The 23370-nt window shown below is 33.0% G+C and overlaps 1 pseudogene; it reads right to left on the reverse strand.

Moving 5' to 3' along the window:
• Positions 1 to 12949: 12949 nt before the first annotated feature.
• On the reverse strand, positions 12950 to 19328 carry LOC126706868 (trimethyltridecatetraene synthase-like; annotated as a pseudogene).
• Positions 19329 to 23370: the final 4042 nt, after the last annotated feature.

Raw genomic sequence — 23370 nt, forward strand, 5'->3', positions numbered from 1 at the left:
GCCGGGTTGGGGGTTGTGGTTCCTTTCGTGGCGCCGACCCCTTGCTTCCAGCTCCAAGTCCATTACCAATCTGCGCAACCGCTCCAGCTCCCGGTCTCTATCATCATGTTGCCGATGTGCTGAGACGTTTGAAATCGTCCGGTGTGTCTGGGCCGATCCTTCTCCCAATCTGGACCTTTCCTCTCCTCTTGGATGCTCCCTATCCTCCAGCCGTTTCTGCCTTCTCTCCCTCCACGTCGATCCCCGAGAAGATCCTGCGGAATTGCTCGGAACGTGCCCTCCTGAACGCTCCTCAGACATCTCCCTTGCTTGAGTCTCACTCAAACCACAGCTTCGTAGGAGAGCCCCACGGTGGGCGCCAATTGTAAGAACCAAGTGCAAGACTTCTGGACCTTAGGTCACTTGGGCTCACAATTTATTTGTAGTGGGCTTAAGTATTTCCTACAATGGGTCGTTCTCGGCAGAGAGACTCAAAGTAACACCCAGTTAGTACCCTCTCCTTGACTGTTTTCTCTCCATTTTTTTGAACCCCTTCTTCTCCCAACTTTCTTCTATTTATAGCCAAGGTTAGTGGGAAGATCATGATTACAGCCACCGTTAGTGCTATTGAAGGTCCAGTATTATCTGGCTAAAGTGGTTGTTCAGGTGAAAGGGCGGTGCAGCATTTATGATCTTGGAACTTGGTTCCATTTTCACCGATTTTGTTCGGCAACTCACGTTCCCGTGCATATCATGACCTTCCCGGATATGACTCCTGCGCTCTACCGGGAAAGATTAATCGGTCAACTCTGGGGACTTAATACCCAAAGCTTGTTTTTACTCTAAGGCAGTTTCAAGAAGGGCATAAGGTAACTGGAACTTCCTGCTGGGCCTGCGTCCAAGGCCGGTATGGGCTTGGGCCCGGGGCCTAGATGGGTCTGGGCCCAAGGCCAGTATGGGCTTTGGAAGCTCGGTGCCGTACAATACCTATATATACAACACAAACTAAACTAGAGACATGACATTATGTTTCTTATTTCTTTCCATAAACAATCAATAAATAAAACAACATTGTTTTTTTTTCCCCCCTGAAACTCATCCAGTACCTATTCCTGTGCATCATACGAGTTAGTGATTAGTTATAAATAAAAGAGTGCACTGGTGATGTCTATCTTATGGACATAGGATAAACTAACTAATGATTATAAAATGTTTAGATAAACTAAAAATGGTTTGTTAAGATGGGATGCTTTAGAGTAATGCTATTTTCAATAACTTAGAACATTGTACAATGGAGTTACCTGATATTACACCTTGTTCTTGGTGTGTCAACCAGAGATGTATATCTGAAAGTAAATTTACTTGAGAAGATGCAATTAATCTACACTATAGAGATATTAAAATATACAAATTTGCTCGGGAAGATGCAATTAATCTGCACTATAGAAATATTAAAATATAACGTTAAACCGGGCCGACCACTAGGGCCTGTTTCCTTCGCGGCACACAAATAAATGCCTTAATTTAAGAAAGCTAAGGAAAAATTATATCTTTTATCCAACATTTATGTTGCGTCTCTCACACATAAGTGGGTTCCACACTTACACAGTATACTACCTTTTAAGTAAGAGAATTCACTTTTTAATTACTAATTACTTGAATAAATAAATAAATAATAAGTAAGAGCATGCACAATAGCCTTGTATGTATATATATATATATATATATATATATATATATATATATTTGAACTACTTTTAGCACTTGGCAATTCTACTATGAGTGCTCTAACTTTTAAGTCTCTTGGTGATATATGAGGATCAAGTTAACAGTCTCAATAACAAGGTTGTAAACAAACTGAGCTTTATTCAAGTATTGAGTTTTTTAGTTTGGATCAATACCCAATAACAAAAATAAAATGTTCAAACTCGAATTGAATTCAAACCAAGCTTCCAAACAATATTCAAATTCAAACTCATCCAAAAGTTTGAACTCGGTTTGACTCAATTTAATTCATTAGTTAAGTCGAGCTTAAACTCAATATCAAACTATTATCCAAGTCCAACACAAGTATATTATCAGGTCTATATTAAGTATATTATCAAGCTCATTTAGGCTGAGTTTGGCATTGGCTTAAAAAGCCAGCTTTTTTTATTATAGAAAATGCTAACGGATACCCTTAAAGTAATAGTTAATAATCTATTTAAAGAAATTTTTTATGAGAAAAAAATTAATATTTTGACAACTTTTTGCATTTCTCATAAAAGTGGAGTCAAAACTTTCCTAAAATGGATTATTAACCATTATCTTAAAGGCACCCGTTAGCATGACCATTTTACTATTTAGCTTATTTTTCCTACTATTCACGAGTCTCATTACACTTTTTGGTACTATTCATGAGTCCTACTATACTATTTCAGCTATATTTTAGCTTTATCTATAGTATTTTCAGCAAAAAAGTTTTCAATTTCAGCTAAATAAGTTATTTTCAAACAGACTCTTAATTTGGACAAGTGAACCCAACTTCCAATTAATTAAGGCTTACTAAGATATTTGTTTATTTTTTAAGTTTTATCAATCTTTTTACCAACCCTTAAATGAGCCTAAGCTCGGTCAATTTATTTTTTATTGAACCCTATTGTTTACAAGCTTGTTAATGAACAAATATATATATATATTACTTGGCTTGTTTATTAAACAAGTCCAAAACTAATACTCAAACTTGACTTGTTTGTAAATAAACAAACTAATATGAACAAACAGTTTTTTGAGCCAAACCCAAGCTATTTATGATTCATTATCAACCTTACACATGCAATAGATATCTAAATAGAGGCAATAGCGTGCGTAGAAGTGAAACAGTTACTCTCATGATTCTGGCCATATTCCCGTGATTGAGAGTGCATGTATTTCTCATTGTTGCACTACAATTAACCACTTCATAATCCTCCCTGTTGAAAAAGTATACCACGTATACTTTCTCCCGTTGAAACATGGTATATTTTCTCCTCTCTATTGCACTATAAACATTTTAGTCATTAAATGTGTTCACAATTTTTTTTTTATTGGAATATGTTCACAAATTGAACTTGGCTACTTGCGACAAATAATTTCATCAATTCACTTGGTCAATTTCTAGCTTCTGGGCCATTTGATTAGTTCATTAATTAAATTAAAGGACGTGTGACACGAAAGTTGTGTACTAATTTTCTTCTCAATATAATCCATAATTTGGGCTTACGAATGCTAATAGTTAGCAAGTAGTTGTGAATTAATCTTACAAGAATATGCAAATCTTCATTTGTCATCGTTGCACTTGAACATGTACGTATACCATGTCATGTCGGTCGTTACGTGATGACCACGTATCTCAAAGCATATGCATATCTATGCATGCATGTTTAGTTGGAATTATACACAACTTCAATGGTAAGTTTGGTAGGAAAATTGTTGAGAGAGAGAGAGAGAACGTATAAGTGTGTGTTTGGCTTCAAATTAAAAAGTAACTTATTTTACTATTCAGCTTATTTTTACTATTATTTATGAGTTCCACTGTACTTTTATGTACTATTTATGGGTTCTACTGTACTATTTCAGTTAACTTTTACCTTTATTTATAGAACTTTTAACAAAAAAATTGTCAATTTCAGCAAAATAAATAGATGAACCCTAAATTGTTTGGTAAAAGGCAAGCAAAGGATTGACAAATTTTTCCAAAGTCCCAATTTTCGTTGTACAGTATATATGCTTAGAAGTGGACGAATCCAAGAAAGGACAATTTGGGCTTACGAATGCTAATAGTTAGCAAGTAGTTGTGAATTAATCTTACAAGAATATGCAAATCTTCATTTGTCATCGTTGCACTTGATCATGTACGTATACCATGTCATGTCGGTCGTTACGTGACGACCACGTATCTCAAAGCATATGCATATCTATGCATGCACGTTTAGTTGGAATTATACACAACTTCAATGGTAAGTTTGGTAGGAAAACTGTTGAGAGAGAGAGAGAGAGAGAGAGAGAGAGTATAAGTATGTGTTTGGTTTCAAATTAAAAAGTAACTTATTTTACTATTCAACTTATTTTTACTATTATTTATGAATTTCACTATATTTTTTGATACTATTTATGAGTTCTACTGTACTATTTCAGTTAAGTTTTATCTTTATTTACAGAACTTTTAACAAAAAATTGTCAATTTCAGCAAAATAAATAGATGAACCCTAAATTGTTTGGTAAAAGGCAAGCAAAGGATTGACAAATTTTTCCAAAGTCCCAATTTTCGTTGTACAGTATATATGCTTAGAAGTGGACGAATCCAAGAAAGGACAAAGTAAGTCTTCTTCTTTCCTTCATATATAGGACAAGATAAGAGACTTTTTTTTTTTTTTTTTTTTTTTTTTGGAGAAGTGACAAGATAAGAGACTTGATATGGCCAGAAGAAAAGCTTCTGCAACAAGATCATTATTGAAGTTGGTTGGCATTTAACAAATTATCTTTAAATATTTCTTATAATAAGACCATGCGATTTTTAACAAATTTATAGTAAATTACATCATTTTTATATATTCTCTAATCTCTATATATGCTTGCAAAACTTCAAAACAACCAAAGATTAATAACTATGTAACACAATATTGATTAGAAGTTGTGGTTTTTATGTTTAATACAGTTACTATGGATTTTTCATATAATTTTGTATTTATATTTTATATGTATAGTTTTTATGTGACACATTGATTAGAACTTTCTGTGATTTCTACTCTTCTTTTTTTTTTTTTTTTTTTTTTTTTTTTTTTTTTTGTAACTTTTTAAGTATAGGAGTTATTTGTTATATAATACTTTATTGATATCTTAACCAAAGGGTATACTAGTAAATGTGGATAATGGTTCAAATGCATAAAAATAAATAAATAAATGCATATATTATATATATATATATATATATATATATATATATATATATATAATGGTTATAAATTTTTCTTTTCTCCGCTTCGTGCAACCAAACGAGAGGAGATATTCGTTTCTATAATGTTCAACGAACAAATGAATTTACATGTGGGAAATACATCACGTTTTTTACCTTATCTATTTGCCTACCCAACATTTTTTTTGGTCCTTGACTTTTTGTCCTCGCATATATATAAAAAGCAGTGGTGACTTCTGAATCTGATACCACGCACTATGGATGTTTTGTTCAGTAGAAAAAGACATATCACCTAATTGGCTCAATCAGTGTGTGTTTAGGATGAGTTGAATTTTTCAACTTATCTCCACTTTCAGTTTATTTTTATTATTATATACAGGTTCTACTGTATTTTTTTATACTATTTATGGGTCTTACTGTACTATTTAACTTATTTTTTAACCTTTTTTTCTACACTTTTAGCAAAAAAGTTTTATATTTCAGTTAAATAAGCGGTTCCAATTTCCAAATGGACACTTAATATGGTTACTAATTGATAGGAAATTTGCTTGGCTAAATAATTTAGCTGGGTAGGTGATTGTGTTGTGCTGGGTACATGCCATATTTGTTATGTTGAGTAGATGCCATTGTGAAAAAATTCTAGAACAACAACTAATTCCATATTAATTTTCATAATTATTTGATGTGGCTGTATGTAAGCGGTGGAAAAAAGTGGTTGATCTATATGAAAGTAACAAGCAGTCAATCATAGTTTGTCATATAAAATAGTTGCGGTTTTTTTTTTTTTTTTTTTTGATAGGTGATAATTCTAAAATTGAGGACCTAGAATTTAACTCAACAATGTATCGAGATAAGCAGGAGATTAACAATTAATTATTCAATTGGTATCTTCTAGTGATTCTAATGACAACATCTAGAGTTCAAATTTCCCTTCACCGATTGTAATTATCAACCAAAAAAAACCATAATCTTTAGATAAAGAATCAATAAAGATGTGAGCCAATATATAATATCCTAAGATCAACACTAATGGTTATCTCTAGTGTAAGAGCATCTGTAGCTTAGCCAAAATTTAACAAATTACCCTTGAAATGCCCCCGCATCAACCTCAACAAAAGTGAAAGCCAAACTAACTTTGAAACAATGGTTATGTAGACACCTTATTTCGTTCCGACCTATACCCAATCCCTCTCATCCCAATGATGAGAAATCAAACCTCTATCTAGTGTTAGCATGAGAAGGTAGATGAGTAACAATACATGATGGGAACTTAGCTTTCCATAATTCATTGCCCATGGCCCTATCCAACCTCTATGTAGTGTTAGCTTCCTCCAATTTTCTCTTATTCCAAGTGTAAGTGTTGCCTCTATAGCCCAAATCAATTAATTCACACTGTTCCAAAGCATGGCGAAAATCCTCCATCTATTGAGAGTTAGCTGATCTAAGACTAAGATTTTCAGTAGAACAAAGTATAGCATTAAAATCCCCAATACAAACCGATGGACCATCAACAAAAGACTTGATATGGTTTAACAACGCCCAAGATTTAGTTTTCTAAGACGCCTTAGGCCAACCATAAAAACCTGTAAGGAACCAAGTAGAATCATCATCCTCAACTATCTTCGCTAAGATATGGTTCTCTGTGTGATTAATAACACAAACATCCACTCCTTCCTTCCAAAGAAGAGCCAAACCACCACCCAAGCCCAATTTTTTAACAATGTACCAGTGAGGTTTTTCAAAATCCTTACACAATTTCTTGAAATCCTCTTTATACATTCTAGTATCTATAAAAAGACACACCATAGGAGCTTGTTCCGTCACCATCTTATCAAGGACATGAACTATCCAAGGATTCTCAAGCCCTTGGCCATTCCAACTTAGGAGCCTCATTGTTTCCAGCAAAGGTGGTCCACCTCCCCCATCGATCCATTATTAGGCAAAGACCAATCAATAGAATACTTACTATGTTTAGGAGAAGGGCCCTCCACCAAACCTTTACAAACATCCAACTCTTGGTTAACAAAAGAACATTTTCCTAACTTTGCATTGTTTGAGTAGGCCTCATGATTGGAAAGCCCCAAATCCATACAAATAGGGGTGTTCACCAAACTGCAAAAACCATCTGCAAAATGGCATAACCATACTACACCACAAGTAACAATGCACCGCACCGCATGGTGCAATGTAATTTGCAGTTTTATAATAGAAAAACTACACTGCACTACACCCTCTCTATATATTAATATATTTATTTTTTTAATATTATATATATTATTAATAGTTTAATAACCCTATTTTTCAACAACAACAATAAAGTTTAATAACCCTAGCAAGTGTTGATTAGGAAAGCGAACTCAAAATAAAGGAAAACTAGCTTAATGGTTTAAAACTTGGCTTAAAACAAAGGGAAAAATCAGTTTTAGTCTAGGCATGAAAAACCTAAAATTTGAAAAATATACTAGTTTCAAACCATTTAAACCACATCTTATACACTACATCGCACATGTGACCACAAAAATGAGATGTGGTGCAACTAAACCGCACTACAAAGTGCGGTGCTAAAAATGGCCTAAAACCAAACCACACCACGAACACCCCTACATACGAATATACAAAGGCTTAACATGGTCCAACTCTTGAGAAGTTTGTGGGCTTAAGAAAACTTCTTCAATAGCACATGGCACGTGATCCATAGTATCAAGTCTAGAAAAAGAATCATTTACTAGCTTTGTGGGACCCATTGAACCATCCTGTTGGATTTTGTGGAACCCAAGATTCAGGGAACTGAGTTCCCAAAATTTAGGCATCAAATATCCAATAATAAGAGACCTTCCTTGTTCAGAATGTTGACCTACAAGAGGGTTTTTCGCAATAGCATCATCCCAAACACCAGTCATTCTAACATTCGCTGCCAACAGCATAACCTAGCTTCAATCAGTACGAATTGGCCCATCCTTATATCCATCCTCATACTCGTTCTTCTTATACCTCAGACTATGACATCAAGGTGGAGACCAAGGACATCCTGAGTTAGCCCGAAGCCAATTACCATATTGAAATTCCCCCACCTCCTCACTTTTCTTCCTCTTAAAGTATGAAGCACAATGACGTAAATCATGTCCTAACAGCCCACAATAGTGGCAAAACATCAGGAGTAGCTCGTACTTGAAAGTAGCCCAAGTTCAAGACTCATCTGAAGTAATCAAGGGGAATTTGAACTGGAACAGATTCGAACCAACTTCAAGGATCTAAAGATCCTCATCTAGACCTCATACCTTTCTAAGAGTATCTTTAACAACCAAGCAATTGAAAGGTTTACACGTGAGAAACTTACCTATTAGACTAAGAGTACAACCCTCAATATCGAAAACCCTAATGTCATTAGGAATCACAATATCCTCCTTTTCCTCCACCATTAAATGCATTCCCCAACGTGTGAGCAACATTGTTAGCCATAGGGCAGAGTATAAACACAACTTAAAAGAAGAAATCGCCAGCCTCTAGGGCAACCTAGAGGAGATAGAACCTTGTATAGAACGAGAGAGGGACCTCCTACATGAGGAAAGAAAAAAAGTTTGGAATACGTTGGGTTTGCATTCATGTTTATATATAGTACTATGTTATTGAAAATATAGAGTTAATAATTAATAATTGTGAAGATAAATATAGTACTATGTTATTTAAAATCAATTACCATTCTATTTTTTATTGTATAAAATTTTGAATGATAGGACACAATACACAATTTTAAATGTATAACAACTAAACAAAAGAGAGATGACCATGTATAACTTGTTTAAGGAGAAACCAAAGAATTTTATTCCCTCCCCCCCCCCCCCCCCAAAAAAAGGTAGAAACTAAAGAAAAAAAAAAAAAACTAAAATGCAAATTATACCCTCTAAGTTTAATTGAAATTCATATCAGTCATTTGACTTTATTTTTAAATAATTGAGTCATCTAAGTTTTAAATTTATTCAATTCAAGTCTTCCGTCTAATTTTGTTAAAAAATTGTTGTTGGAAAAATTGTTCTCATATGAAAAAACTCTATAAAATTTAAAAAAAAATATTTAATAGATTTTTTTATGTGAGAATTTTTTTATAATTTTTTTTAGGCTAAAATGTAAAGTGCACCCACTAAATTTGACTGAAATTCATTTCTGTCTTCTAACTTTACTTTTGTTCAATTAAGTCCTTTAAGTTTCAAAGTTATTCAATTCAGACCTTTTGTCCACTTTCATTAAAAAATTTATCATTAAGTATGAAATTAACTAATGAAAAAAAGATTTTTGAAAACAAATTCTTGCATCAAAAAATCTATAAAATATTTTTATTAACTTTATAAATTTTTTTTCATGTGAAAATAATTTTTTTAAGGGAAATTTTTTTAACAAAATTGGGCATAAGGCCTAAATTGAATATATTTGAAACATAAAGAACTTCATTGAATAAAAGTTAAGTTAGATGACTGAAATAAATTTCACCTAAATTTAAATGGTGCAATTTGCATTTTAGCATTTTTTTTATTAGTTAATTGCATATTTAATGACAATTTTTAACAAAATTAGATGAAAGACCTGAATTGAATCGATCTAAAACTTAGAAGACCCAATTGAACAAAAATATAGATAAAGGCTAGAAATGAATTTCCATCAAATTTATTGGGTGCAATATGCAGTTTAGCTACACACAACAAAAAAAAAAAAAAAAAATTAAATAAATAAATAAAATCCAAAAAAATTCAAAAAGAGAAGAATACATTATCATTGGGCCAAAAGTCAATGGGCCTCAAATCCATTGAACTCAAGTCATACATAAAAACCCGTAAGGAAACCCAGCCCATATATACATTGGGCTAGGCTGCGAGGTTGCGATTCTCTATAAAATAAAACGCTTGTCCAATTCCAAAGCTACTCTTTCGTTTGCTTTTTCTTGAAGAGCCAAAACCAAAACCAAGGTTTTACCAAAAATAATATGTTATAACATAATACTTATTACTATTCATTTATTTGGTGACAACACAAGAATAGAACCCTAAAGTTTTTCAAAAAAAAAAGTATCTTGAAGATAATAGAATGAAAGCATTTTAAATCAAATTGTTAAGTTGTAACATTAGAATAAAATTTAAGATATATTTTAGGAAATATCTTAATCATATAATTATATTTCTTAAAAAATAATATTCATTAAATTTGAAATAGAGATTGGTTATTTTTTATGATTTTTTTTTTCATAATTGTTATGTTCATATGGAAAGTTTTTTTTATTTGAAAATATATTAATTTTAGAAATCAATACACCTACTATAGAATAGCTATTATAGCGCTTTTAGAGAAAAATAATTATTTTTCATTTTAAAGAATAACTATTCATAATGAATGATTATTTCTTGTAATAAAAATATAACCAAACTACTGAATAACTAAACCATAGGAATAACTATTACATTACAGTACTTATTACAGTCTACCAAACATACCTCTAAAGTAACAAAAGTAGGATATTTAGACTAAAAATGCACTGAGGCTAATATGATTGCTCTAATGTGCCATTTATCATGGTAACAAAATTCAAGAAAACAATTATTTATCACTTACATGCCAAAAAACAAACTTGAAAAGGATAGGAGTAGAGGAACAAGGTATGCATAAGAAAATCCTCAAAAAAATTTCTCTTTTCCTTTGCAAAGAGAGTTTGATCTTTCACTCAAGCTTAATTCAGAGCGTCAATATTCTTTTGCTTCTTTTCTTTTGTAGGTATCCATCCTTTAAGTCAATTGTGCAACTAATTATATGTCACGGAATGTAACCACGGTTTTAAAAACAAGGATGTTTGATGTGCATGAAATATATTAAATAAAGTACTGTCATATTTGCATAGTTTGCTTTACATTTATGCTATGTTATGACCAATTATAAATTATCTTTGTTTTAAAGTAGATGATAAAGACTATCCAGGACATGTTGAACAATTCACAAGTTGAATGCTAGGTGGACTAGGCCAATTGTCAAGCCAACTTAAGAGCTAGCCATGAAAAGAATTTTAAAAAATAAAATAAAATAAAATAAAATAAAAAATACGAAGAAAAAGAATAAAAAGTAAGTCCAGCCCAGGCGTGAACTGCAAGAAGAAAATTAAAGAATAAAAAGTGAAATCCAAGTTTTTTTTTTTTTTTTTTTTTTTTTTTTTTTTTTTTTTTTTTTTTTTTAAGTTTCAACCTATGATGTCCACTCTTGATAATTACTCTTTATTATCAAACCAAAATATCAATTAGTTTTTTGTATAGGTGGGGAGCGAATCTCAGATCTCCTATTCGAATATAAAAGACTTTACTAAATGAAACCCAAGTTTAATGTGCTAAACATGTGGCTTGCAAACATAAAAGCTCCTAGTTTAACTAAGGACTATGTCATGGTGTCAGAAGACTTTTCTCATATACAAAGGCTTAGGTTAGTATTTTATTTTTGCGTTTTATTTCAATTGCCATGAGTAACTAAATTTTCAATTAAGGTTAACAATAAAACTTTGTTAAAGATTATCAGTATTTATTTATTTATGAGATTTGATTTTTCTCATAATTGTTGTTCTTTAATGATTTAATCCTTTTTGCTTTATATTAATTGACTAAGATATGATTCTCAATATGACATCAATTATATTTTGTCATGATTTAGGATTTATCTTAATTGATTGAATGTTTAGTTTATTATTTCTTGATTTTAAAATTGATTATCTCTTGTAATTTCTTTGTCAATGAACATAATTGATCATTTGATTTTATAATTAGGAAGTGAAGGAGAGTATACCTTAAATTTTAAACTAGAGATTTTAATGAGAATATCTTCCATGATATATTATATCTTTGCTTAGATTAATTGATTGTTTATTTTTATTCAATTTCAAAACAACCAATTTTTATCAAAACAGATTAGGATTTAGTTGGTTAAGATTTGATTAATTTTCTTTTGTTCATACAAGTCCCTATAGATTCAACCTCGTACTTGCCAAACTATATTTCAATACAAATTTTGGCGCCATTGTCAAGGAGTTGGATAGGAAAATATATTAGACCTTAATTGAATTTTTCCTTTTACTATTTGTAGTTAGGATTAAAAACAGATATATATATATATATATATATAATAAATTTAATCTTTTTCTTGTTTATTTTATGCTTCTAGACTTGTCCTTGTATATATTTTCTTGTCTAGTTTTTTTTCTTTTCTTTTCTTTTTTCTTTTGTTTTGGCTGATATTTGGCAAGAATTAAAATTTATAACAATCAGCTTGATAAGGTACTTCTTCTCCTCTCCACCTTACTAACATTATACTTGTTTCTCATGTTGCATATCCATATCTTGCTCTTATATCTTTCTAGGCATATATTTGAGAGTATCATTTTTAACATTGAGGACAATGTTTGGCTTGGGTTTGGGGGAGTGTACTTGAATTTTTATCTTTCTTTTATTTTATTTTTTATAGTTGTGCTGGGAAAAAAAAATATTTTGCCTAGCTTGAGGTTTAAGTTTTAATTTCATTATACTACTCTTGCATAAGGAAATTCACCACTTTCATACTCAATATTCATTGCGCATGCACGTAACCACTTAGACACAACTTGTTGTTGAAAGGTAAAAGTGAATAGAAAATCTTGAAGATAACAATGTGGAGATTATAGCCCTTGTGAATTTTTAGCCTATCGTTATGTTTGACTGGTTATTTAATTTTTCTAATCTCAAAGTTCATTTGGAAGTGCATAACATATTTTTCTTGTTGTAATCTTATTGTTTTTTCCTTTGGCCAAGAAAAAAAAATTTATATTTTTATGCCACACTTGAGTCTTTTGAAGTTATGGATATTGAAAGAACTATACTAGTCTTTGAGAGATGAGATTAGGCCATTTTTGTTTATTTTAAGCCATATATGTGGAATTTTTTTTTTTTTTTTGATACATTATCGCTAATCACACTATTGAGCCTTTTAATTAGCGAGTTTTCTTTCTTAAAGCCCGTTATCCATTGTGTTTCCAAGCAGGAATTTGATCAAAAAGTGATATTTTTATATATGTATATATAACATTTGGGTGCTGAATTAGCTATATCAACATCACAAACTGATTTGACAATCAATTATGCCACACACAGGAACAAGATTTTATTTTGGCTCAAAATAAAACAAGCTGGATTATTCATGCTGAAGTTACAACTAATAGTCTAATATAGATGGAGTGGGAGTCGAGGCTTTAGGACTGCAACAAGTGGGGACTTTCTAGGAGTAGATAAACCATAAACTTCTTCCATGCTCAAATCTCCTGGCTTCACATTGTCTGGCAATTTCCATTCAAATCCATGTAACAGATTAGCCAAGCTCGAACTAATCATCTTTAGTCCGAGGCTGTAGCCAGGGCACATTCTCCTCCCTGAACCAAATGGCAAAAGTCCAAAATATTGTCCCTTCACATCAATATCCTTCCCCAAGAACCTATCTGGATAGAACTCTTCAGGTGCATCCCACAGTGAAGGATCTCTCCCAATACTCTAGTTCCTTTTGATTAGCTACATCACAATCTTCAAGTGCTAAATGTGGTGCAAGCAATACAACCACAGGATGTTTCCTCATTGTCTCTTTCATAATTGCATCGATATATGGAAGTTGCGGAATGTCTTTCTCTTCCACCCACCTCTCTCTTCCAATTACTCCATCGAGTTCTTCGATTGCCTTTTGTATGAGGTGTGGTTGATTTAAAAGTTCAGACATTGCCCATTCCACAGTTTTTGCAGAGGTATCTGTACCCCCAGCTATTAGGTCCTGAGTTTGATGCACATAACCAAAACCAAAAATATATATCAATTGATGGGGTGGACTTGAAACTTAAAACTCGAATGGTTGATGAGTAAAATATATATCATTTTTATTGTTCAAATTTTTATGCGATCTCCACACATAGAGGCATACACAGACAAAAACAGACCCCAGAAGAATGCTAACGATGTGGTTTCTAATATGCTACAAAATAATAGAGAATCAAAACATGGATAGTCTTGTTATTTTGTAATTTTGCATGATGAATGTTGGTTGTTTTGTAATGGGGTGGCGTGTTCTGTAAAAGGGCAGTTTTTTATCTTGGGTTTAACAATAAGACATGCCAAGTGTTTGAGAAAAGTTTCCAATTTTAAATTGGGGCTGCTATTAATTATTTCAAAAATTCATTTGTATTTACCTTTTGTAAATCTTCTTTCAGATTAGATCAATAAAAATTTATCATTAATATTAGAAGTCTCTTGATGACAAATTTTTTTTTTTTTTGGGGAATAAGGAAGAACCTTGGTTGGCTGTCTGGAAAAAGAAAAAAAGAAATTCTTGGGCAAAAAAACATATTTTGCTCATTAGTCAATTCTTATTTCTTCTCCCGTTCAAATTTTTGCCTAGAAGAGTTGTGCCTTCACACTTGCAATGGTGATGCAGCGAAAAAGAAATGATGTTTAAACTTCTAGAGCTAATGCAGCGTTAGCTTAGATGGTTTATTCCTTTAGTTTATGCTTTAGTTAGAATGAAGTAGTGCTCGGTTTTAATCTCAACCTTAGATTTATTAATGGATGATATGGTTGTTTCTCATTAAAACAAAAGAAGATGTTCAGTTAAAATTTCACTAGAGATAAACCGGACCCTAAAATAAAACAATCAAAGTGAGACAAAGGATATTTATTCCATGTTTGCAAATTTCATTTTATTCTTATAAGTAGTGCAGCTTGTTTAAAATGTTTATGGGTTAATAAAGTATTAAATTTTACATTTGACACTTAATGATTCAAGATTTATTTGCAATATGTATTCGACCATCCAAAATCAACCTTAAAATAACAAACTAGTGGATTTATTGGATTGGAAGTTGCAATTTTAAATGGAAAGCTTTAATTAATGAGAATAAATTTGTTAATTTTAACATAATAATGTACCTTGGCACCCAACGAACTTTATAATTTCTCAATTTCAATACTAATTTTAGATGGTGATATGGACATTGAAAATTATCTCAAACTAAGATGTAACCCATACTTTCACATAAAAACACGGGACAATATTGATGATAAGGTGATCTTATCCAAGTGAGTGAGGTGTAGGATCATTCCAATTTTTGCACAAGGTATTATGAATGTGTCATTTGGCACCAAATTTAAGAAAATTAAATTGGATAAATGACTCAAAATTAAACTATATATATATATATATATATGTGTGTGTGTGTGTGCGTGTGTGTGTAATTATTGTATCTTTTTTTGGTAGAATATTATGTAATTTTGGAATATTATATATATATATATATATATGTATGTATGTGTGTGTGTGTGTGAGAGAGAGAGAGAGAGAGAGATTATCTTGTCTTTTTTTTTGGGTGGAATATTATATAATTTTGGAACAGGTGCTACAAATGACCCCACAATCATAATTGTTCGAAAACTATGGTTTTGACTTATAATAAGGATTTTACTAATGTATGCCCTTAGGGCACACACTAATTTTCATTTTTGGAAAAAAATTTCTCGAAAATTGAAAAAGTAATAACAGTTTTTTCAATTCCCGAGAAAATATTTCTAAAAATAGAAAACTTAATGTGTGCCCTTAGGGCACACATTAACTGGGCCCTTAGGGCACACATTAACTGGGCCCTATAATAATACCGAGACAAACATGTTTTTCACGTGGTTAATTAGGATCAAATATCATTGAGGCAAGACCCACTTGCCTAGATCTTACCGTGAACTGGACTATATAGAAAGAGCAAATGACTCTATATACTGTAACTTTCATTTAGTCCAATTTTGTCCGTTTGTTGAGAGGCCAAATCGATGCGTTGGCTGAATGAGAGGGTATTCGGATTGATAAAAAATAAGTTATTTAACTTAGTTTTCATCACCCAAAACTCAAAAAATATGGGATCCACTGAGTTATAGTGTGTTTGGACAAATTCTTGAGTTCAATTCTTATAACTCAAAACTCAAAAATATGTTTAGAGTTATAGAAACTGAAAACAAATTTTATATGTTTTCAAGTTATGAGAATTGAGTTTCAATGGCAAAGTTGTAATTATCAGGCAACTGTGAGGCCCGTGGCAGTGAGTGGTCATGTCAGACCCATTGAGACCATTGGTTGTGCTCTATTTGCTTTTCTTTTAGTTTCTAAGGCCTTGAACTTAGTCCATTGTATTTATCAATTTATCAAAGTGCTATTATTTATGAATTCATTATATTTATCTTGTTCTTGATGTTTATGCCCTTTTAAGATATGTTTATGATAATATAGAATAATTAAATTTTGGGATGGTTTGGTTGCATTTTGATAGGGACATTGGCCAAAGGTCAAGTTTTTGGTGGTTTGAGAGAAGGAATTGGGTTTTGTGTTTCTGATTGTAGCTTGCTTTGTTGGTTGGTGGCAGGTTTGAGACCTTTGTGGGATACCGATCGGTTGTGGGCAATGAAATTGGTTTGGAAAATTCATATTTATTTTTTTGTAGTTTATTGTTTTCATTTTTTTATTCATTAGTTGTTTAGGATAAAAATTGTAAATTTAAATGTAGAAGTGCATGTTTGATTCATAACTAATGATTCAATCATGCAATGTTGCACGTACAAGAACTATATAAAATGTTTTGCATATTGATGAATCCTAGATGGGTTTAGAGAACTGTAAAGGAATATTATACAAGAACTATATAGAATGATTTGCATTTTGATGAATCTTTGATTGGTTTAGGAAACTGTAAAGGATTGCAATATATAATTGTGTGATTTGCAATATATAATCATAGCTAGAAAAGTATAGGACACTGCAAAAATTTGTCCTTTATGTAATTGTTTTTTCTTTCTTTCTTTTTTGGGTAAAAGTCCTTTATGTAATTCACTAGTGGGATAACATATATTTTGTTCACATACCTTCCCCAAGTCAAACAAGAGAAAATAATAATAATAATAATTGAAATAGAAAGGTAATAGTAGTACCTGAGTGAAACCCTTTACACCCTCATAGGTTAACTTAACGTCAAGATCAGGATCATCACTTAGCTGCAATAATAAATCCACCATGTCCTTTGGTACAAAATGCTTCACTCGTTCTTTCTATTAAATATTAGCAACGTAATGTGTTATACCATGTTGTGTATGCTAGAGTAGATGCGAAAGAGGAAGCATAGAGGAGGAACAATGAGAACACGAGGGTTACGTGGTTCAGCCTTACGGCCTACATCCACGGAGGAATCCCTTAAGGACTACATCTTTATTGTATAAGAGTGTAATACAATAATCTCCTATGTTACAATGAACCCTAACATGAGTATATATAGGCGACTAAACCCTAGACTACTAATACAAGCAGGAATGGGCTTGGGCCTATTACATTGGGCTAATATGTATAATATATATCTCTAACACCCTCCCTCAAACTCAAGGCGGAAGCTCGATGAAGGCTTGAGGTTGGATAAGTATGAGAAGATCACTTGGAGATGCCTTGAAGAATGCCTTTGAAGAAACCATAATGAAGAATGTGCCAATTAACTAATTTCGGAGTCTCAAATGCAGAAACGGAGCCCAAAATCGGAATCTACGCGAAAAACTGAGCAAGATAGGCCCATTTGGAAATTTTGACTTTTGGTCAAAGGTCAACGCAAAAAAGTCAAAGTCAACAGGTCCAGAGTCAATGTCAACAGTCAAAGTGCTCACGGGTCAGATCCGGGTGGTCCGAGTTAATGGTCAGCCAGGTGACGTGGTGCTGACAAGACGACACTGCTGACGTGGCTGATGACGTGTTGATGACGTGGACTAGGGTTGACGTGTCTGATGACATGTTATGCTGACATGGAGTGATGACGTCATCAGGTGACAGCAGCATCAGTTTCGGCACGTGGCTGTTCATCGGCGCGTGGAGGAGAAGCCAGAGACAACTGAGGCGCGTGGAGGCGTGTGGTAGGGCTTCGGGTGACCGGATTTCTGGGTTTTCCTCACGGGAGGCCAAGGAGCACGTCTGTGGTGTCGGTTTCGACAGGCGAAGGCTCTATGTGCACAGATCTGAAAAGTTAAGTCACGGCTTCGCTTGAGTTTGTGGATCTTGAACACAGCACTGCACTACAGTGGCTGTGAGATGCCGTGGATTCTAGATCCAGCAGAGAAACATGTGTGACTTCAGATGGTGGTATGCACGTGAGAATCTTCTTTGTTTGCTAGAGATGTTTTGTTTGATGCCAAGAACGAAGTTTGGCTCTGATACCATGTTAAATATTAGCAGTGAGATATTAGCAACGTGATGTGTTATACCATGTTGTGTATGCTAGAGTGGATGCGGAAGAGGAAGCATAGAGGAGGAACACTGAGAACACGAGGGTTACGTGGTTCAGCCTTACGGCCTACATCCACGGAGGAATCCCTTAAGGACTACATCTTTATTGTATAAGAGTGTAATACAATAATCTCCTATGTTACAATGAACCCTAACATGAGTATATATAGGCGACTAAACCCTAGACTACTAATACAAGCAGGAATGAGCTTGGACCTATTACCTTGGGCTAATATGTCTAATATATATCTCTAACACTTTCTTTGCTCTGTGTTCATCAAACACATGGTCATAGAATCGATCAAGTTTTTTCTTTAAGGCCTTCATTCGTTTCACATGCCCTTGTAAGTCCAAAAAATTGAGCCATGGTATCCAATCCCCTATGTTGAACACCCCATTTAGCAAGAACACCTCGTCTAACATTTCTTGAAATTCTTCAAGCGTCACAATCGAAGTTTCATGTTTGGAATCACTAAAATACTTCTTACCCAATACAATTCTGCTTATAATGCTTAGAGTAAGACAGGAGAGATGATCTTTTAGCATAATTGGCTTCCCTGACAAGGTGTCAAGGCGTGACACAAAGGCTTGCATTTCTTCAACACGAATATATTGAAAGGTTTCGAGTCGTTTTGAGCTAAATAGCTCAGAGAGGAAAATCTTACGCCCTTGACGCCAATAGGGTCCATAAGGTGCCCATGTAATATTGAGATAGTTATAAGTGATATATTTACCAGCAGCAGTTTGGGGTCTAGAAGCGAAGACATGGTCATGTGTCTTCAGGATTTGCTTTGCCACTTCTGCAGATGATGCGACCATAACAGGAAAGGATCCAAACTTGAGTTGCATAATTGGTCCATATTTTTGGGCCAATTTGTGAAGAGATTGATGAGGAAGAGGACCGATAAGGTTTAGATTGCCTATGATAGGCCAAGTTTTGGGACCTGGGGGAAGTTTTAGTTGGTTGCGTTTGAAGGGTAATAATAATTTTGAGAGGAAAGCTAAAGCTGCTAGGGATGCCATTGCTAAAAGAGCCCAATAGGGAGACTCCATTGGTGGGAATTTAATTTGGGTTTATGGTAGTGAGATTTTGAAGTGAATTATGGGTTTATACAGTCTTATAAGCTAGTGTAATGCTTCTTAGGGCCTTTCAATGTTCAGTGCATAGTTACCGCATATTCGTGATCATGAATATGCGGTAAGAAACTATGCATTGCCCGATAGGGCCTTCTTTAGGCCCTTTCAATGTTTTCTACACTAGACCTATCTAAAAGGACCTGCTAACCGAAAAAAATTATTAGCACAAGTATGTCATCCTTTTAGATGGGTCTAGTGCAGGGACGGACCCAAGTTGGGGCTCGGGCCCCCCAGTCCAAAATTTGTTTTTTTTTAGTTATTTTGTATGACATTTTTGTAGTTGGGTCCTTTTTTTTCTCTGGTTAGTCTAGCTAGCCTAATCCAAATAGTAACTATCTAACTTAAACTTAACAAAAATAATAAAAATATTCACAACAATGATTGTATTTTAGCCCAAAAAAAAAAAAACCATGTGTTATTGGAGAAGCTAAAACTAATTTTTTTCAACTAAAGTAAACTGATATAAATAGCAGGTAACTATAACAAGTTATTAAAAATAAAATACAATATTTTATTAAGATTATAGCTCTTCTTTCAATTAAAAAACTCAAATTCTCGTTCTTCCTTATTATTTTAATGAGTTATTTATATTATTTTAAATGAAGTGATAAAAAAAAAGTTGATATTGGGTGTATTGTAAATAAAAGTGAAGTGGTAAAATAGATAAAGTAGATTTTTAATGTACTACAAGCTACAATTTTTAGTACTACCACTGTGAATGCTCTAACTTCACCAAAAAAAAAAAAAAAAATCCTAACCAGCCTAGTATTAATTAATTTTTTTTTTTTTTGGTAGATGATTGCATTTTAATATATTTAGAAACAACGATTTTGTGTATTTATAATTTTTTAATACTATATGGATATCTTTTTTTTTTTTTTTTACTTTGGTCCCCGCTAGCTTAAAATTCTGGGTCCATCCTTAGTCTAGTGTAGAAAATTTGTAATATAAAACATACTTGTGCTAATAACTTTTTGGGTCTTTTGCTAACTATGGGTCTTTTTAGATAGGTCTAGTGTAGAAAATTTGCCATATAAAAACATACTTGTGCTAATAATTTTTTTCGGCTTTTTGCTAATTGTGGGCCCTTTTAGGTTTCCATTAGATAGGTCTAGTGTATTATTATGCGCTCTTTTTTGGAGGCTCAGGTGGGTTTTTTTTTTTTTTTTTTTTAGTTACCATGGCTTTTATTTTTGTGATTGTGGGTTGAATTTCTTAGATAATTATCGGCTGATTTTGGTGGTAGAAGTAGGCTGTGGGTGGTGGTGGTGGGCTGTGTGAAGTGGTGGTTGATCGGTGATGGTGGGCTGTATATTTTTATTTATTTATACTATTGTAGTTTTTTATGTTATTTTAATGTGTAGTGAATATATTATTTTATTGTATTGTTTATATTATTTTGTTCTATTGAAAGTTAAAATAAAACTATTGATGTTGGGTATTTTGTAAAGCGGAGTGGTAAAATAGATAAAGGGGTTTTTTGTTGTACCAAATTGCTAAATCTATAGCTCCAATAGAGTGGATGCTCTTCCGCAGTGTAGAGCAATGAGACATAGTGTGCATTTGGATTAAGAGTAAAAATTAAAATTATTTTACTATTCAGCTTATTTTTGCTACTATTCATGGGTTTTACTGCACTTTTTGGCACTATTTATGGGCCCCACTATACTATTTCAACTAACTTTTACATTTATCTACAGTACTTTTAACAATAATTTTTCAGTTTCAACAAAATAAGCAATATTAAAATACACCCATAGTCTTCCTTTGTATATAATCCGCTCTATTACGTGACAAAGACACATGTCCTTTTAATTTTTCCATTTGTCAATACAAATACTCATACTTGAAAAGGGTCTACTATCATGTATTAATGAGACATAGAGGTAGCATAAGTAGTGCAAAAACACATGGGTATCTAATGCATATCCTTAACAAACCGTTTGAGATTTCATATATATTTGGGTACAAATGAATAAAATTTTTCTTTTCGTATATTACTTGAATGTTTTGCAAGGAAAATAATGAGAAGTAAAGTAACCCTTTTTTAGGGAGCAAAATTACGAATTTTTGTTCGGAATTTTTTAGTAGCATACTACTAATTAGCACTTAGAATACTAAAATTCTAGACAACTGTGTGGGTTCTTTTTCTTTTTTTTTTTGTCTTTTGGAAGGTACCCAAGTCCATTGATGACAAGGGATCTTGGGCCTCCAAGGATGGATAGTTGGATTGAGTCCGATTTGTACACAAGTCATATAAAGCTCCTTATGGAAAAAATGTGATTCCTCCTAAGTAATAAAATACCATTATAAGTGTTTTAGTGTCATAAAATGATCATTAGCTCTTACGAAATAAGTAAAATAATCATTCATAATATTCACAATGAGAAGGAGATTGAAATAGAAGGTTTCGGGCTCATCTTTTATTGTATGAACATTCAAAAGAGTTCCTTCACTTGGTTCCCCAAGCGTAATATCGTTGTACCCCAAACGTGATGTTGTGGCTCCCAAATGTACTAGGTCAGTAATCCATGGAACCTAGAATCTCTGGTTCCTTGAATCGTATGACCTTTCTCCATGCTTATTATGCAATGGAGCTTCGTCCTTTCCCTTTATCCCATAGGTCTTGCACAAGAACACACTATACAATACACATATCTTCAAATAATTGTTAGTTTCTTAGATTAGAATATACATTTTAATACATATACATATATGTAAATGAATTTCATAAGAATGAGTCAGCCACAAGGATTCTAACCCCAATTCTCACAAACTTAGTGCTTTTGCACAAGACTTGTGGGATTTGGATCTCAAGTCCAAGTAGCTTTGCTTGGGCATTTTCTTCCAAGATAGTTAGGTGAGGAGGATTTTGTGGGAGAGAGTGAAAATTTAGTTCATGCTAAAAATTAAATTCAACATAAACTAATTCACCATAATTTTTCTGAGAAGATTTGAAGGAAAAAATGAACGCAAAAGAATCTTTTTCAGTGTCTTTTCTGCTTCAGCGCCTCCTTTCTACTTCAGCCCTCTTTTCTGCTTCAGCACACCTTTCTTCTTTACTGTTCAGCGCCTCCTTCTTTCTTTCTTTTTTCTCTCTGTTCAGCGCCTCCCTTTTTTTTCTGTTCAGCCCTCCTTCTTTTCTTAAATGTGTTGCCCTTTTTCAGCCCAAAAACGTTGCTCTGTTCAGCCCAAAAATGTTGGTCTGTTCAGCCCAAAAATGTTCCTCTTTTCAGCCCAAAAACGTTGGTTCAGCGCCTCCTTCTTTTCTTCCTTTTCAGTGCCTCTTTTCTTTCTTTTAACGTGTTGCCCTTCTTCTTTTTTTCCTTGCCAACTTCTAAGGCCATAAAGAAATCTTCCTTTGGTTCCGTTTATCCAAGACCCAATATTCTCTCTAGCTGCTTCACATCTCTTTTATTTGAGTAAATTTTTATTTTCTTCAAATCTGGAATAAAATTTAAATAACAAAAATCAAGTCTAAAATCAACAAAATAAATAAAATTAGGCTAAAGTTTAAAGTTGAGAAGTGATAAATTACACTCAATTATGCAAGTCATCAAACACCCCCGAACTTAGAACTTTGTTTGTCCTCAAACAAAAAGAAGATAAAGTAAAAGACAACTATAGACACTATCAGCTAGACCCCATAGAGCAATATCATCACTCACCAAGCCATGATTTGAATTTAGATTTCAACACTAGTAACTTACTCTTTTAACATCAAAGATGGCAGGAAAATCAATAAAAAATTTAGCAATTTGTCAAGCAAGAGTTAAGCATTTACTTCAACCTAAAGCTAAGTCCTTGAGTGTGTGTGAAATAATCAATTTAACTCCAAACCACCAGAAAATTCAGATAATAGTAGAACAACTGAAATCAGAAGAATTCTCTCAAAACTTAACCCTATAAGTCCAATTTTCAGAAATCCTCTCCACTAATGTAATCAAACACCAAAATTAGAAATCAAAAGGTCTTTAATCAAGGTTGTAATGACA

Source organism: Quercus robur, chromosome 11 (genome assembly GCF_932294415.1).
Source record: "Quercus robur chromosome 11, dhQueRobu3.1, whole genome shotgun sequence".
NCBI classification, from domain to species: domain Eukaryota; kingdom Viridiplantae; phylum Streptophyta; class Magnoliopsida; order Fagales; family Fagaceae; genus Quercus; species Quercus robur.